The sequence below is a fragment of the Phaenicophaeus curvirostris genome, chromosome 13 (genome assembly GCF_032191515.1).
Source record: "Phaenicophaeus curvirostris isolate KB17595 chromosome 13, BPBGC_Pcur_1.0, whole genome shotgun sequence".
NCBI classification, from domain to species: Eukaryota; Metazoa; Chordata; class Aves; order Cuculiformes; family Cuculidae; genus Phaenicophaeus; species Phaenicophaeus curvirostris.
The window spans coordinates 15,941,109-15,958,164 of NC_091404.1; the positions used below are offsets into that span (position 1 = coordinate 15,941,109).

General features: G+C 45.0%; 1 protein-coding gene across 1 annotated transcript in view; it reads left to right on the plus strand.

The window, feature by feature from the left end:
- The window catches only part of PCDH19 (protocadherin 19), a 116,278-nt gene extending 99,666 nt beyond the window's left edge, over positions 1 to 16,612 (plus strand). The window contains exon 6 of the transcript XR_011338430.1: positions 16,598 to 16,612. The gene's annotated coding sequence lies outside the window, so the exon portion shown is untranslated. The remainder of the gene's footprint in view (positions 1 to 16,597) is intronic.
- Positions 16,613 to 17,056: the final 444 nt, after the last annotated feature.

Below are 17,056 nucleotides of genomic sequence, written 5' to 3' on the forward strand. Positions count from 1 at the left end.
AACTTTAGCAGGTTTTCCTTGCTCTTCTGGGGATAGAAGTTGCCTTTAAGAAAAAGAAGTGACAGAAAAAAAACCTCTAATTCGGTTACACGCTTCTGACTGCCAGAACCAGCTTGCGTTTCACATGCCTGCTTTAGGTGATTGCTGCTTGCCAGCACTGGGTACTGCTCCATTTGCCATAGGGAGGCAAAGCTTCAAGGCCAAAGCTTTCTTGGAGCATCCCCTGCCTGACACTGCAGCTCCTTGTCTAGCAAACATCAACCTTTTTCTTGACCACTAATGGAGAATGTTTCCAGCCCATGAGAAAAATCAAACCTTAGTAAAAACGAATCCTGCTGATCGGAGTTAATTTTAGAAAAGTTGGGGCTAACTTGCTCTGACGAATTTTCACCTGGATGGTGTTTGCCTGACTCTCGACATCATCTTTTTAGGTTTTTGGGGGGTGCACTTCCCCTGCATGCCTCATTGAATGCCCTTTCATTTTATCTAGGCTTGAAAGTGAAGGGAAGCTGATCTGTGCTTATCCTGATTTCGCCCTGGGTCCCCTGAGAAATGATGTTTGCCCCCTTGCCCTCCCTCACCCTGGGTTCAGGCCATGGGGTCACCTTGCCCCATGCTTGTCTTTCCAGCCCTGAGGACCCTTCTCCTCTGTGGGGCACCTGCATGTCAGTACTCCTTCCTCTGCCTGTGACAGCTCCTTCTCCTGTTAAGTGTTATTGAATTACACAGCCTCTTAATTGTCTTCTTTCCCTTGAAGACTAAATCAAAACAACTCTTTAGTTTATTAAAAGTCTCCTTGCTGTCTGTCAGAACTGACTTTTTTGACTGAGCCTCTGTCAGGTGATGCTCCTCCTCCTCTTTCTTGCAGCAGCTTTGAAGGAATTCACCCTCCAGTGCTGTTTTTATGCCTCAAAATTGTTTTTGGGGAGCCCCTCAGTCCCCAGTGAGAGCTGCTGCCAGTTGCATGGGGAGATCAGCTGGAGTGAGGGGTGGCCTGTCCTGTCCTGCCACCCCTGCTGGGCAGCTGAGCTTCCAGAAATGGTCAGTCTGAAGCAAAAAAAAAATCTGTGCCCAACATAGCCAAAGTATGGGGAGGTGTCTTCTCTCTCTGCTTGAGGACCAGTGGCCATTCCTGGCTTGGTGCTTAGGCTTGGGCTGAGCTTTCCCCACAGCTAAGAATTCAGTGGGACTCCTAGCCCAGAAGCAGCTACCCAGAGGAGACAGTCACAAACCCACACAGGCTGCCTGTGCCCAGCCCAGCTCCTCTGGGGCAGTCAAACCACAGGAAACTGAGAGCTTCTGCCAACAAAATAATGAAGGGCCTTAAAGCCAAGGGGGTTGAGATTCAATTAGTGAGGGCTAAATACTACTCAAGAGCCAAATGCTGTTATTTTTACATCGTGTGAGAACTGTATCTCCAAACAGTCTGATCTTCTTTGTGGCTTCCTACAGAATATAGTAGTGATCCTGCTACTTTTGAATGAGGCTGCAGAGATGTGCTGGATCCAGCTACCTCATAGCTCGGTTGCCAGAATCAGTCTGGAGCAACAGTGAGACCAGAGGCATGAAAGTAAGAAACAGCTCCTGTCTTGCTGCTCAAGCATCTCTGACAGTTACAGTGACTGATCTCTGGAGGCCCCAGGTAGAGGATCCCCTGCCTTGCCAGCATCAGCCCCTGCAACTTTCTTTCTCCCCACTGCAGGCAGTTTGCACCATCTGCACGTTTGTCAGCTCTGGAGCTCCAGGACCCTCCTTAGAAAACGTGCTTTATAGCATAATTCTCTGTGCTGTAGCCCCAGTGACAGTTGTACAGGTGTGAACTTCTCTCTCCCACTGCAACAGATCATTCATCTGTGGTGCAGAGCACAAATACATAGGCTTCACCTTTGCCCACCCGATTTGGCCAGCCCTGTATGAAACCAGTCATTGTTATTGGGTTTTCCCACAGAAATCTGCAGGGCTAGTCTTTTGTGAGAGTACAGCTGCACTTAAAGGCTAGCAGAATCTGCTAGACCCACAAAGGCTGACATATGGTAAGGCGATAGATGTTTCCTAGCATGCGGATCCAAAAATTATTCCTACAAGGTGCAGAGTTGCATTGATTGTATTACTGGATTATCAAATGATTAAAGCCATTAACAATCCACTCTTGAGCAATCAACGTAACAATGTTTAGTTGCCTTGCAGTAACAATTAAAAGATGAAGCAATTTGCAATAATTAGGTAGTATCTGGAAAAAGTAGTCCTCATTAAGAGAAGTTAAAAAGACTTTTCTTATGGTTGAGATGAACCTAGCAGGCCAATTTTGTTTCTCCTCACCCTAGCTCCTTCCCCCCCCCCTCCCCTCACATTTAAGGAAAACAATCTGTTCTTCTTTAGCCTTTTATTCCAAAAAAGATCAAAGAGGATTTAATGACTGTATGGCTCCCTTTGCACTCAGGAGGCAGCAAGAATCAGAGGACCACGGGGCCAGGGCTGGGAGCCCCTTTTCTTAGGGAATCTGTCCTGAGTTGGTACCAAGTCATTGAGCTATTTTCCTGCCCATTGGGATTTTAGGCAAAAAAAGTTTCAGCAGTTCATCTAGCAGGGGAGGTTCTCGGAGAGAACAATTGTTAAGGCACATGCCTGACTATTCCTCTCCCTCAGCTCCTCACAGAGAACCATGCATCACTTCCAGGCTTGTGTTGTCTTGGCTGTCCATCAGGTGTTGATGAGCAAAATGTGAGGTATACCAGGCTTGGGCAAGGACCAGGAGTAGACCTGGTTGCTGGAGCATATTATGTTGTACTCTCCTGTGGCACTGGAGTGTTTGATGCTGGTCATACCACTGTCCTCCTCTTGCAGTGCTCACTGTGCTGGAGACCACTGGCATTTGCTTTAAAGGAAAGCTCATCTATGTACATATATTAACAGGCTTTGCTGGGTGCTAGTGGCTCAGAAGATGCTCATTTTCCTCATGCAGCAAAAAGGTAGACTTGTCCCTCTTCTGAGCCCATCTTCCAGGTACATAGTTGGTTGATATTTCCTTGTGCCTAGTGTCATCAGCTGTAGGCAAGTGGAAGAAGGAAGTGGGATTCATGTTGTAGCACAGGCTTTATAAGAAACCTGGATGTACAAGTCCTGATCTGTGTATTGAAAGTAAACATTAATCCAGTGCCTGTGTTTGGAATCGAGTAACCCTCATGGAAGAGTACTGAGGACCTCCCAGTAACAAGTTTGTCAAATCCATAGCTCATGTAGGGATGGGCATGTTACTTCACTAAAAGATAATCTCCTTGGTGATGGTCTAGTCATCGTATCTGGATGATTCTGCTCCAGAACGTCAAACAGACTTTCCACCTGAAGGTAGAAGTAAAGATGTTCAGGTCAATAAGTAATTACAGAAATTGTGATCTAGCTATTAACCTGGGATTGTCTCTTCTGCACTGGCAGAATGAGCAGTGGTTAAGATCTCTTCTGGCTGCCAGCAGGCATGGCTTGATTTGTTGCACCACCCAAATGGCAGCCAGTCTGTGGCCTCCAAACCATACTGGGACACGTGTGTCCCTGGAGAAATGCCATCTATCTCCACATGGAGTTTGCAGCTATGCTGATGGTGCTCAGGAGCTCACAGGCAAAGAGGAAACAGCTCAAGTCCAGAAAACCAGCCTAGGGGAGAGCGCATAGACTGGCTACACTTGCCTGTGACTCCTTGAAACAGAAAAATGCACCAAGTGAAGTGGCCTCCACCATGTTTTGGGTCTACGTAGTGTGCAGAAATTAACATAGAACTTCGGCTATACAATTCCCACCACCATGTACAGCCTTTAGAGAGAATATGGTGAGGGGGAAGGGCCTGGATTGCCACTGGTGATGCAGCACCAGTATGTCCTCCTCTGCTGTGTCCATATGGAGTACCATCTGGTGGCAGGATGCAGACTGTGCCTTCGCGCTTCCCTGGAACACGCAGCTGCTGGGATGCGCATTGCCATTTGAGGCACAAAAATTAGAAGTTATATCAGATACTGTAAAGTTGTCATGAGCGATATGAACTGATAGGAGCCAATGTTCTTTAGCAAACTACTGCTGTCATGAATAGAAAATGAGAATGGATTGAGCTACATTAGGACTGTGAGAGTAAATCATCTGCAGTTTCTGGGACATTTAGAAATACAAGGATACCCTGAAGGTATCCTTTGCTGATGGGAAGACTGGGGTGGAAAAGGCATTTAAAGTAGCGGATAGACAGGAGAGATGCAGTTGCTATGATTAGTTATATAGTCCTCAGAACCAGAGTGGCATTTGAAATAAATGATCACAAATACCTCAGACAGTAGGACTCAGGCTCTTTAAACCCAGGCAGCACTCTTGTACATATTGCCTGTAGCTTTCTTTAACCTTCAGTATTATTGCTGGAACACTGCTGACACCAAACAGATTGCTTCACGTTCAGTGTTGGGAATGATAGATGCAGATCACACAGGTTTGGTCTCTTTCAGTGGAAGATGAGCATGGATTACAGTGGAGGTGTAGTGGTGAGGGCCTCACTCTGTACATCATTGCCATTGGCTGACATTGCTGGGCACTGCTTGGATACATCAACCACTTTGGACCCAAAGCTCCTGCAAACCAAGCACCCTCAACAAGAGTCAAAGCTAAAAGGTTCCCAGCACATGTGGCTGGAAGGAGCTCTTGTTTCAGCTGCAGTCAACATGGTTACACCGAGTCTTGGGGAGAAAGCTGGAGGCAGGGTTGGCAGCCTGGCCAGAGCTGCAGCCCTGGGATCTGAATATGACTGTTGTGGGGGTCTGTGGTGCTCCTGGCCCACCTGGGATCTTGCTCACGAGGGTGGCACAGTGGTGGCTGGGCAGTGCAGGCAGCATGGCAGAGCCACCCACCGCTTCTGCCTTGGGTAGGTTGGCTGGGAGCCCTGGACTGAGTATGGAGGGGTGTAATGTGAAAGCAGAATGAGTAGATGACATTTTGGTGTTTCTTTTGACTGTCATTCAGTATTTTTTTGAAGAATACTTCTGGTTGCATATTTAGATGAAATAATTATTTTCCCAGCACTGTTGTCATTAACTGCTGTCATATATTTTTCTTTAACAATACCCCCAAAATGTGCTCCCTTGTCCCCAGGGAGGTGTTTACTAGCAGTTCTGCCTCTTAGGGAACCTTAGGGGATCTCAGCCCTTCCCAGTGCTCCTTGTCTGAGGTGTCTGTGGGGAGCTGTGTGCGCCCTGGCATGCAATGCGATTGCTGGCACTGGGTCTGTTGGGTGTTGGTGCAAATTATCTTGCAGCAGCAACTGCATTGTGGTAAGTTGGTGGGTCGATGCCCCAAGCGCGAGGCTTCTGCTTAGCGTGTGGCAGCAGATTGAACCCCTTCTTGCTGAAGCCAGAGATTGTGGGTGACAATGGGAGGACTTGCTGTGAGGGTGCCTTGACTTGGGATCGGCAAGGGTAATTTGGGAGTCTGGGACAAATGTTGCTGGTGATGGAATCGTGTTAGTCTTGGCCTATATTTATGTCACAGACTTGGTATTCAGATTGCTTCCCAGAGTAATGGACTCTGCTGAAATAATTTATTCTTGATTCCAGCACAGTGCGTGCATGTTTCTGCCTTTTATTCACAAATAAATGTTATGTGGAATGCTGTCGTACAAGAACAGAAATATATTTAGTGATTCAGGTGCTGTTATAAAGCATGAAAATGAAGCTCATGTTGTCAGTCAGCGGTACGCCAAGACTTATTTATACCTTCGGTCACAATTTCCTTGCTTTAAAATACCTGGTTCTGGGTCTGAGGTTGCACAGGGAAAGCAATAGTACTTGAAGAAGAAATGTAACAGAGATGCTTTAAAGAAAAACTCTGTGTGTGTGTATGTATACATAATGTATACTTTGTAATATCTATTTATCTCTGTATAATAGGTTTTAAGCCAAATATACTGTCAGTGCAAGGCAGAGCCTTGTACTTAGCTGAATTCATTAGGAATTTTCAAAGTCTGAGCATATCATGCAAGTCCTGTGATGAAAACACTTAATAATGCTGAGGTTTTAATTCTGACAGGGCTAGACACTTGTACTGAGCAACGTATAGCTGCCTCCAGCAGCTTACGGTGCTGCTGCAAATTAATAGAAATGGGTTATTCCCATTTTGGAAATGGGGATAAATGATGTATTTGGTACCATCCAGGAAATCTGCAGCAGAATAAAAAATTGAGCCTCTGTCACTAAGTCCCCTCCAAGCGCTGCAGATATAAACCTGTTCCACCTTTTGTCTGTATCAAAGGTTTCCAAGTGTTTTTAAGTCCCGAGCTTAGTTTGGCACAGTTTTATGGTACTTTTATGCCAATTTTGAAAGTAGTAATTACATAATTGCTTGCAAAATCACCTGTAGGGAAAGATTATACAGTTCCTTATTCCTGATCACTACTACAGTTAGATCCCCTGGAATGCCTTTCAGGCTGCTGCCTGAGCCCCTGGCCATACCCATGTAGATGTGAGGTGCTCCACACAGGTTCTCTTCTACCATCACAAAGACTACCACACTACTGGCTCTACCCCTGTGTGGGTACCCATGTACAGCAAGCACGAGAGGAAAGCTAAGCCCAGGGATTCACAGCAACGGGTGCTGACCCAAGGGAAAAGGAGCTGTTGCAAAGCGACTGCTGTGACCAGCCCCCACACACTGGCCACAGCTGTTGGGGAACAAAGTGTATTGGGTACATGAAGCAGTCTGTGTGCTTCCATGAACCACTTGCCACTTTCCTCTGCAGAAGCAAGATATTTGCCTGCTCTCTCAGCAAAGGAAAAGCCCAGGGTCTGGTGCACAACTCATCCTCCAGCCCAGGTGAGCTTCCCTAGCTGGTGGCTTGTCATAAATTCTCATTAGGGCTGGTGTTGCCATGATGATGGGTGGCCAGGGATCAGCGAAAGATAAGTCAACTCCTGCCTACTCAGTCATATTCACACTTGGACTAATTTCTGGTTGCAATGGTGGCTGCTCAGCAGCATGTGCCGAGCACAGTATGTGGGGAATTAATTAGCTGTGTACTTCTCCAAGGGAGTTATTCTGCTGATGCCCTGGGCACTGCAGCAATAGCGTGCCTTCTCGAAGCATCAGGGTCAGCCCTGCCTTTCTGCTGCCATAGCGGCTCTGGAGCTGCTGGGGCTGAGGTTTGGCTCCATTTCTATGTTTTCCTTTGCTGTGGAGGCAAAGGCACCTCCCACGCTGGCCCTCCAGAGGCAGGGGTTGCTGGGCCAGTGGCACCCCAGGTCCTGCGAGTGTGCTGCTCACTCTGCTGTGCTGGCAAAAAGGCTCAACCTGCCTGTGAGCTCTCTGCATCTGCAGCAGTAGGTTATTAATTTTTTTCCCCACTTGATCTTGTATTTTCACCTTGGGCTGCCATGCAAATAAGCTGTGAGATGGGCTGTGTGGTGGAGTTGGACCAGAAGCTGGCCAGAGGCCCTTCGCATGTGCAGCTGTTTGATGTCTGCTCCCCCATCCTGATCTATATATAGCTGATAACTTTCTGCAAATTTGAAATTAATTTTATGAAATCGCACCAAAACTTTCTTTAAATGCTCTCTTGTCCCTGCAGTTCTTGTGGAAAGGTCAGGTTGTTCTCATCAATGTATCGATTATGCATTTCTCCTTCTATTGATCCTTGTTAAAGACTGTCATGATAGGTGCCCTGGATACTAATACCTAAAGGCATGTTTTGAGGCTGCAGGAAAAAAGGAAGGTTCTCCTAAAATTATTTCAAGGTGTGTTGGCTTTCTACATGTCAGCCAGTGATTTACCTCCATAGAACAGCTCTGAAAGCTTGGGGAAATGATAATGACTCTGACTTCAGGATTTTTGATCTTAGTTATTTAAGGGCAAACCAAAGTTTTAGTGACTGTGTGCAGCTTGAAAGGAGGAAGCATTTCTTCATTTGAGCTTTGTAAAAAAGTCTCTCTTGTACCAAAACATAGAAGAATATTATCTTGTTTGAGAACTGTTCACATGTAACTTAGCAAAAGCCTTTATAGTTCAGCTTCAGCAGCCCCTTACAGCCAGGAGGAGCTGTATTTCTTGTTACTCATGCAAGGCTGTGGCTGATCACTGTATCTTCATTTCTCGTACTATGGGATAAAGGCTTTTGATGGTCTCATGTCCTGTGGTGTTGTCACAGCTCTGCCAACAATCAGGTTTCACTTTCTTAGTCAGTGTTCAGTCCCATTCTGTCAGCTTCGTTGTGAATTCCGTTCTAGCTGCAGGATGTAATGCAGTAATTAGTATCGTTCCCTGCACAACTGCTGGTAAAGAGGCACCAGGGGATTGAACTAATATCCCCTCTGTAGGGGCTGCTTGCAAAGCAGTGGACAGGAGCAGAGTAGAAGGAGCAAGTGTCAACCAAAGTCTGCAGCTGAATATGCTCCAAAGGCTCGACACGGCGTGGGGAAAGAAACCCCTAGGCTGGAAGGCCAGGCTAAATAGGTCGATCATGTCAGGGGGGTGATGGAGCTCACTTTCACTGTATGACGTAGACAATCATCCATGTGCTCTTGCTAAATTATGATTGAGCACAAGGGTAGTTCCCAGCGATGCACCTGGTGGATTTCTGCCATGCCCCGTAAAGCAGGGGCCAGACCCGTCCTGTGCCAGCTTGGCACACAGCTCCTGGGCTGAGGAGAAGAGGAGTGCTCAGGGTAAGGCTGCTTCTGCAGCTTATGGCAGTTCAGGTGATGTGGACAGCGAGCATGGCACTGGCCATCCGATCAGACCACACAGAGATGAAAGGGAAGCAGATGCCAACCTTACAGAGACCCAACCAAGCAACACTAAGACTGTTTGGCTTTAGTTAATAAGTTGCCAAGAAGATGCTAATTGGAGCAGTCTTCATTGTTGCTAGTAGAAGAATTTAGTGCTCAAAAACTTTGTGCCATCTAGGACATCCAAGATCTTGAAAGCTGTAAGCAGAATTAACACAAGATTTGTGAGGCTGCTGTCAAGAACTGGCTGAATCGGAGGGATGTCAGTGCTGGCCTGGCACAGCCCCTCGCTGTGCTGCGCAGGATTTGCTAAGCCATGTTTCAAGACAGAGCAGTACTGCAAAGACAACGTTGATCTGAAATTTAAATCCGCTGTAGTAACTTAAGCATTTTAAAATGTCTCTGAATCAATGAAAATGATTGAAGGCAAAATCCAGATGGCCACATAGCTGTATCGTATAATACTGGCCAAAGGTTGTCTTTTTCTGAGCAAGGGTATATTTTAGCACAGACTTAGTCTTCAAAGAATTTTAAATGCTAAAAGATACTCATTCTAGTAAAAGTCTAATACGAGTCTTTTTTCTGCCCCTCTTAGTAATCGTCAGTGCTGTTGCTGGGATTGTGATCTAATCCTTTGTGGATGTTTTTCTGCTTCATGCTTCCTAATGTCCGGGAGTGAGTCATGTGCACTGTTGAGGCCAGCCACCAGTAGCAAATCTGATTGAAAAATGCATGGAGATTGTCTGAGAATACTCTCAGGGTCTCCTAGTACCTTTTCTACAGATGACCATCATAGCAGTTCTAGCTGGATAAGCCAGAAGAGACCATATGTGATAGGTATTTAGAATTTGTTTTTAGACTGTGGTCTTGCTCTGCTTTCTGTTTGTGGGTGTCGTGGTCCATGCAAACATCACTGGGAAGGCTAGAAAGACCTGTCAGATGGTTAAGTGAAAGTCATTGCCTGTGATCAAACATAAGAACTTGGAGAAACATGAAGTGAGGGGCCAGAATTACTTCTGGTACCTTGTAGGTCCTTGAACTTGCTGAAGCAGTGAATTTATCGGATTAGCTCAGAGTGCTGGACTTGATGGAGGGGCAATTGTGGAGCTGCTGTCTACTGAAGGGGTGACTAAGCCCGTGCCCACAGGTGCCTGGGAAATCTTCTCTGACTTGTTTCTATTTAATACAAAACAAGAATGTCCACCCTTTGGGCTTCAGTGACTGACAACACCATCTGCCAGTAGAAGGCGGCTTGGGTACAGCTATGCTTTAGCTTAACTACATAGCATGGGAAAAAGAGCTTGCCCCAGCTTCTGTTGAACCTGCTACTAGTCCCGCCCAGACAGTGATGTTTCCCACTTCTTGTATTGTGGAAAACAGTAAATAATTATCCTCTTCATTTTTCTTGCATGACATTCCTGATTTTATAGGCTTCTTGCATATCCCTTTCTTGAGGGTAGGGAATCACAGCCAGGTGAGGACTTCTTGGATGGGATCCCTTTCACAGCTATAGTCATCTCTGCTCTGTCTGTACCTGTTCTAGTTGAGCATGTATAGAAGCTGCAGACCAAAGCAGTGCATTTCCCACTACAAATGTGCTGGACAGCCCTGAGCAGTGCAGATCCCTGCAGATAACCTCCTCCACTGAGAGTATTGACTGTTTATTCCCAGCTAAATTAGGGTGCTTACGGATGGGTGGAATGAATGCCTGTGACTTAATCTCTGCCTTACATTCTAAATTTCCAGTTTTACATGTGCTTTACAAGGGCAAGAATCCAAGCGTGAGACACTCAGCTATTCCAGTGGTGAAGACTGCACACGTGTGTACATAAAGATTATTTCCACTTTTAGATTGGAATAAAAATTCCACATGAGTCATTTGGGACTACCCAATCTATACATATTATTGAGCTAGAAACTTGTCTTCTGAAAAATCCCTGTTGTAAGGTTTTGATTGTGTCTCAAACTGCTAGAGGAATTGTATTTTTATGTGGTTTATTTTCCTCTCACAACTCTCAGTAGGCACACACCCACATGAGGCTATTCTAAATGATGGTGTCATTACATTTGAACCCTTAGTAAAAGGGTGGTTTTCAGCGATTGAATTAATATGTTTAATTTTGATATTTTGTTTTGTTTCTGTATACAAATTAAGGTCTCTGCCGGTACAAACACAGCTTTCTAGTAAGCCTGGAGGTATAAAGCAAATGTTGAAATGAAAATTAGAGCCATGCAAAAGTTTGTTTTTTTTTTTTTTTTTTTTAAATGGGATCCGTAAGCCATGGGCTTGAGTTTGCTAGAATCTGAAAGCTCAGTCCAGAATCATAGCAGAAGATGAATTACAATGGGGTTCCCAGACTCCAGCAGCATAGGATACTGACAGGAGGTACATGACACAGGTGAGAAGAGCTCTCAGTGACAGCAAATTTGTTCTCAGATGCCAGTTGCTCTTTCACGTGCTGTGCAGTCAGATGGGACAGTCAAATCGAGGTTTCAGCAAAAGTCAATATGGATTTGTGGTAATCATTGGGTCCTTTAGCAGGTGCTAGGGGTGTCTGGATTCGGATATGCAGTCTGGGACACTTGTAAGGATGGATTGTTGTTCTGATGTCCTGAAGCAGGTCCCCAGGATGCTGCTTTGTCCCTCAGTACACAAAAGCAGTGTTTGTCTTCCCTCTGGAGATGGAATTTTGTCCCCTCTGCTCTATCACAACAGAGCAGGAACAATTCAGAGCCTCATCCCTCTCCTTGCACTAAGTCATGATCTAGAAAAGCAGCAAGTCCTGCTGTACTTTCCACATCTGGATATGGTAATGAGACAACCGTGTCTTGAATGATAATGTTTTAATACAGACACATGAAATTTCCTGCCTTACGATGCAGAATGATCTGTAACTACTAGGGATTACAGCTGAATATTCCCGTTGGCAGAGTTTGAATCCTAAGGCTGCCCATGGGATCTTAATACTCTTGTCTGGAACAGCTGATGCCAGTGGAAGTGTGCGGGATGAGACAAGGCGATGGGCTTGATCTTATCCCTGATTCCTCTTTTCACATATTTTGATTTCCATTTGAGTGAGAGATGCCAATGTTTCAAGAGATGAGCATAGATTGAGTTATGTGAACTATTAGTGGAGCAGAAGACGTCTGGAAGAGTGCTGTGCCTGCACTGCATGGGAAACTGTGCACCTGGAGTGGGATGGAGAAATTTTCTTATTGCTACTATAGCATTAACTGCAGATTCTAAGTGTGGAGCAGGACCGTGATGTGCTTATTGTTGTACAAACAGCTTGTTTCCACCTTCCAAAACTTAAGACAGCAGAAAATGCAGACATTGAGATGGAAAAAATGAGGGAATGAGGGTAATGAGATAGTGGTCTGGACAAGCTAGTCACCTTTTTAGATGCTGTTTGCAAAGCGTCAGTTGTCTAATCAATGACTATCTTTTTTGTAGCACAAACTGGCATCTTAAGGAAATGTTTGGGGAGAACAACAAAGTGAATGTTTACAAAGGCTCTGTATAAACATAACCGGTAAGGAGAGACAATAAAGTCTTTCCTGGGGAGTAGGACAGCAGAGACTTTCACTATCCGGCTGAAAAAGGGAATGTCTGCTTGGACTGGGAATGATGAGTCATGTGGACAACACGTGCAAAGATGTTGTGTGATGTGACAGGGATCAGGGCTATGGAAATGCTCTACAAAGTGGTCGTGTGGTCAGGGAAGATGCTGATTTTGGCAGCAGGGTTCACTGTGAGCTGTAATTCCTCAAGATCAGGGAAGATGTTATGTTGATGGAGGTCTGAGATAATGAGAGCACAGACAACAGCTCTGGCTGTGTAGCTGAATACAAAATGCAAGGAGACATAATGCAGAACTTTTAAAAATCCAGACATGCTCTGGATAAGAGGTTGTAAAGTCTCCAAGTGGAAGCTGATATCTGAGTAATGTGCCTTAATCACTAGCAGCACAGCGACAATGTAAGGAGAAGGAGATGCTTTTATGAGGGCAAGGGATGCCCATTCCACAGGGGCAAGATCTCTATGGAGTTTCTAACCTCCACGTGCTGTTCCATGGCATCCCTGCATGCAAACAGGAGCTTTTGCCCTTTGGAGCTAATGAAATCTGATGTTCTGCCTGTGAAGGCTTTTGTGTGCACCACAGTGGGTGGCAACTAGGTTTGGAGTGTGTGCAGAGATACATCCTTTCCAGCATTGGCAATGACTCTAGTTTGAGACTGTCTTATCAGCCAGTGTGCACAATGGAATTTCTAGCTGCTTCTGGGGAGAGTTTGTAACACGTGGTTGGTTGATATGGGGTCTGTTGAGAAAGGGCGTGCAGCATAGCTCTGGTACACAGCAGCAGTGATGAAGATGCTCTCGCTGCTGGCCTGGGAGGTCTTGCTGAGCTCCTGGGGAAGAGGGAATCAAGAAAAAAAGAGCATTGACTCTGTTTAAGCATGGTCTTTGAGATCCCATGGGACTGAGGCATCTGAACAAACCCATCACTTTGAGGAAAGAAGCTGGATCCACTGTGCGTGGGGAAAAATGAGGACAGCATACAATGGAAAGAATAAGTTATCTGCCTGTGCGTAAGAAACATTCTTTTAGCAAAGGAAAGGTTCAGCCTGGGGCAAGAGAAGAAATAACTCTAATCACCACCCACCTGCTCCTCTCAGGCATCCTTACTAATGCCTTGCTTCAGTGTGGTGCTTCACTGGCTGCGGCAGCCCAAGATGAACAACTGTGGTGCACAGCTCCTCCATTTACCCTTCTTTCATCCTCCCAGAAACCTCACAAATAACTGAGCAGAGGAATAATGTAGGGTTACAGCTCATCTGTGGATGCAGAGTGCAGGTGTTCAGTGCAGACTCACAGCTGCTGAGACAACCTGTGCTCATCCCCAGCTGGACAAACATCTGCTTAGATGCTTGAAGGTGATGATTCTGTTGGTCATTTACATTAGAACTCATCCTGTATATCCCAGGATACAGCCATGGTTGTAGGGGAAGGGGAGGGAATCCTAAGCCTTTAACTGTGAGCACAAACCCCACAGTACTGGATTTTTATTCAGCATCTGCATCCTTATTTTGGGAGGCAAAAGTCCATACTCGTCATTAAGGCAAAAGCCCACTTTCCATAGTGGCTGGTTTTGTACAGTAGGATTGCAAAAACTTCAAACGCTGCTGTTCAGCAATGCACTTTTTAGGGCTTGGAAACAGTTAATTCTTCATGTATTTCTCTGCATACTTCCCATACTGCTTTACTTTATGCAGTGTCATTCATCATAGTGTGAGGTGCTTAGCACAGGTGTTTGCTAGTCATCCACACAAGTCCAGGGATCACTGTGGTCCAGCCCTGTTGGGGTCATGCCATCCTCCTCATGCCCATCTTCTGGGCTGCTATGGCTAGAGGCATGTCAGCCTGCTTCAGGAGCACTATTAAGGGAAAAGCAAGCTGGCAGGTATCAATTTTGAACTGTTCTTATCTGATTTATTGTGAAAGTCACCCCTTTTGATTTAGGCGGCGCTGATAGTGAATGAGAAAACATGTGTTTCTAAAACAATGGCAGTGAAAACATTTCTTGTCAGGGACTGTAGTTTATTGTCTTACTACTTGAAAGGTAAAATATCCAGCAGGGAAGACACTGTGTCATCATAAAGCAAATGTGAATTATACAATACGACACTAACTTCCCAGGTAATGCTCACAGCCTCTTCTGTTACACAAGTTAAATTGAGTTGTTTGTGCTCGGCGATGGTGCTGAACCCCTTCATCACCCACAGTTTTTCCAGACCCAGGTTCCTAGAGCTGAAAATGTTGAGCCTCTGGCTGTAGCTCCTGTTCTTCATTTCATATTACTTCTTGGCCTGGGTGGTTTCTCCAGGGAAGCTCCCTACTGCTTGTTCAACCACCTCCTTTCTTTCTGCTGTTAGGTTCCCCTCACAAACGCTCTCTCCGCTGAGACATGTCTAGGGGTACACATGCAGAAAAGCCTTTTCAGAATCAGCATTTGTGATCTTTCTTACTGCTTGAGACAGGATATAACTTTGACTTCACTTCTCGGGAGGAGCTGCCGGTTCCTGCCAGGCTCTCGGCAGTGCATCCTGCACCTCTCTGCTCCTCGCGTTTCACTGCCTGGGCTCCTCTCCTTGATTCTGTTTGACAGTGTTTTCTTTCTCCATTTGGTCAGTCAGCTCACCTTTAAGCCTTATCATATTTAAATGTTTAACTGTTCTCAGACCTTAATTAAGAGTAGTAGCAGCAGCAATAGCTGTAGCTGTAGGAATAGCAGCGATTTCTCCTATCTTAAATTTTAATGGTTTTTCTACAAGGCTTTGCAGAAAGGGTGATTAATGATACCCAGAGAGGCTGAGGTAAATGTTTCTCTGTGCTGATTTTTGCCCTTTCTATTCATGATCCCCTTTCTTGACTTATGAAAAACTAAAGAGTCCATTTAGAAATAATTCTGTGATTACATTTTTTTTCTGGGGTTCAGTAAGTGCTTAATACAGCACTTAATATATGTGTTGAATAGGAGCCGATCTCTTAAAGACCCAGCTCTTGGTGGTCTCCATGCCAACTCAGCCTTGCTTTGAGCAGTAATTGCTAATATTGGTAGTCTCCAAGGATCCTATGGGTTTGGGAGACTAAGCTCCCCTAGGCTAACCTTTACTTTTTTCCATCTTTTGTGCTAGTCTGAAAAGAGTAGATGGACTTTTCATTTGATAGAAACATCAGTGCCTGAAGTTTCATTGTTTTAGGTTTGTGGAATGGGTCATTGAGTCAGCCATAAGATGTGAAACATCTGTTTGCATTTGCAGTGGAACAGCTAAGTCTTAAGACTAAAAGAGAAAAGAAAAGGAAAAAAGAAAACCCAGCATCAAAAGATATGAAACCCCTGAGGTCAAGTGTCAGCATCATGATTATTCTCTGGTACAGAAAATATTTATTGTGGCTTGTAACCGTGTCCACCAGGCGGTTAATTAGCAAAGTGTAGAGATTGTCACAGTGGAAGTAAAGTGAATGCAATTCATAGAAAATCCTCTAAGATAAGCAGCAGACATAAAGGTGATTAAGCTGTCAATAAAGAAGAAACACAGACAGGGCGGGGGGAAAGCAGGTGGATTTTGCTACGTGCCTACAAACTAAACCTGTGCCACAAAGCAGAGCAACCGTTGACATTGTTAATATTTGTACTCCTGACATGCCTCTGAGTTTTAGCCTTGAACCGGGATCCCACACTGCACTGATCCTGAGCAAGAAATGCCTGTGCATTAAAGAGCTTATGATTTAAACATTAGTCAAGAGACAGTAGATGGGCACAAGCAGACAGACAAGCATGTACGTGGTACCAATGAGGACTGCTCAGCGCAGTGCAGGCTGGCCCAGCATGACCACAACCTACCTGCTGTCATATTCTTACCTTGCAAGCAACATTGCAAAGGCATTGGCATTTTGACAGTGTGTATACCGTGCAGACATCTTCCCAAATGTTAATTAAACTTCGTAGAGCCGCAGGAGTATTATTACAATCCTCATTTTACAATCGGGAGATATGAGACAGCTTTCTGATGTTGGGCTGGGTAGCCCAAGGCAACTCGGCTGCGCAGTGGCAGAGTTAGGGGATGAACTTCGCCATCCTCCCTGGCACTCCTCTGCTTGCATCTCCCAGCTGACTACGCAGAGAGATGATTATAAGAGGTATTTACTTGGGTTTCAAAGAACATGAACAAAGGCAGTAGCAAGAGTGAAACTTTAGATGACAGTGTGAAAAAAGATTATAATTCATTCTTGATTTTTTTTTTTTTAGAATTGCAGTATTGTCATTCTGTGTGGGAAAGAGCTCAGATCTCAGGGTTGGGTTTTTTTTTTTTGAGCTATATAGGAGTATCTCTGCTTCCTCTTAGCTTGGCACAGTCTAAGATTAGCATGCGAGTGCCTCTGGCTTACAGAGCCTAGAAGTACATATGCCTTCTTTCTAGATCATCAGAGAACAGTGTCTGGATTTCGACAAGTTGTTTCAGTTTCTGGGGCCATTCATGCAGTGATGGACCTCTGCAGAACCAGTACCCATGGTATTTTCTTCCCTAATAAGAGGTATGTGGTGCTAAATATAAAATGCTTTAAACATTTGTTTTTAGGCTGTGTCTGGGAAAGAAAATAACCTTTGATTTTTATTTTGTATTTCTGGAAACCTAATGCGTTTCCTATGGCTTATGACCACAATTCATTTCTAAGTGATTTTCCCTTGGCCAATTTCCATTTATCATTTAAATAATCTAGCAACAAAGAGGATGAGGTATTCTGCAAGAAG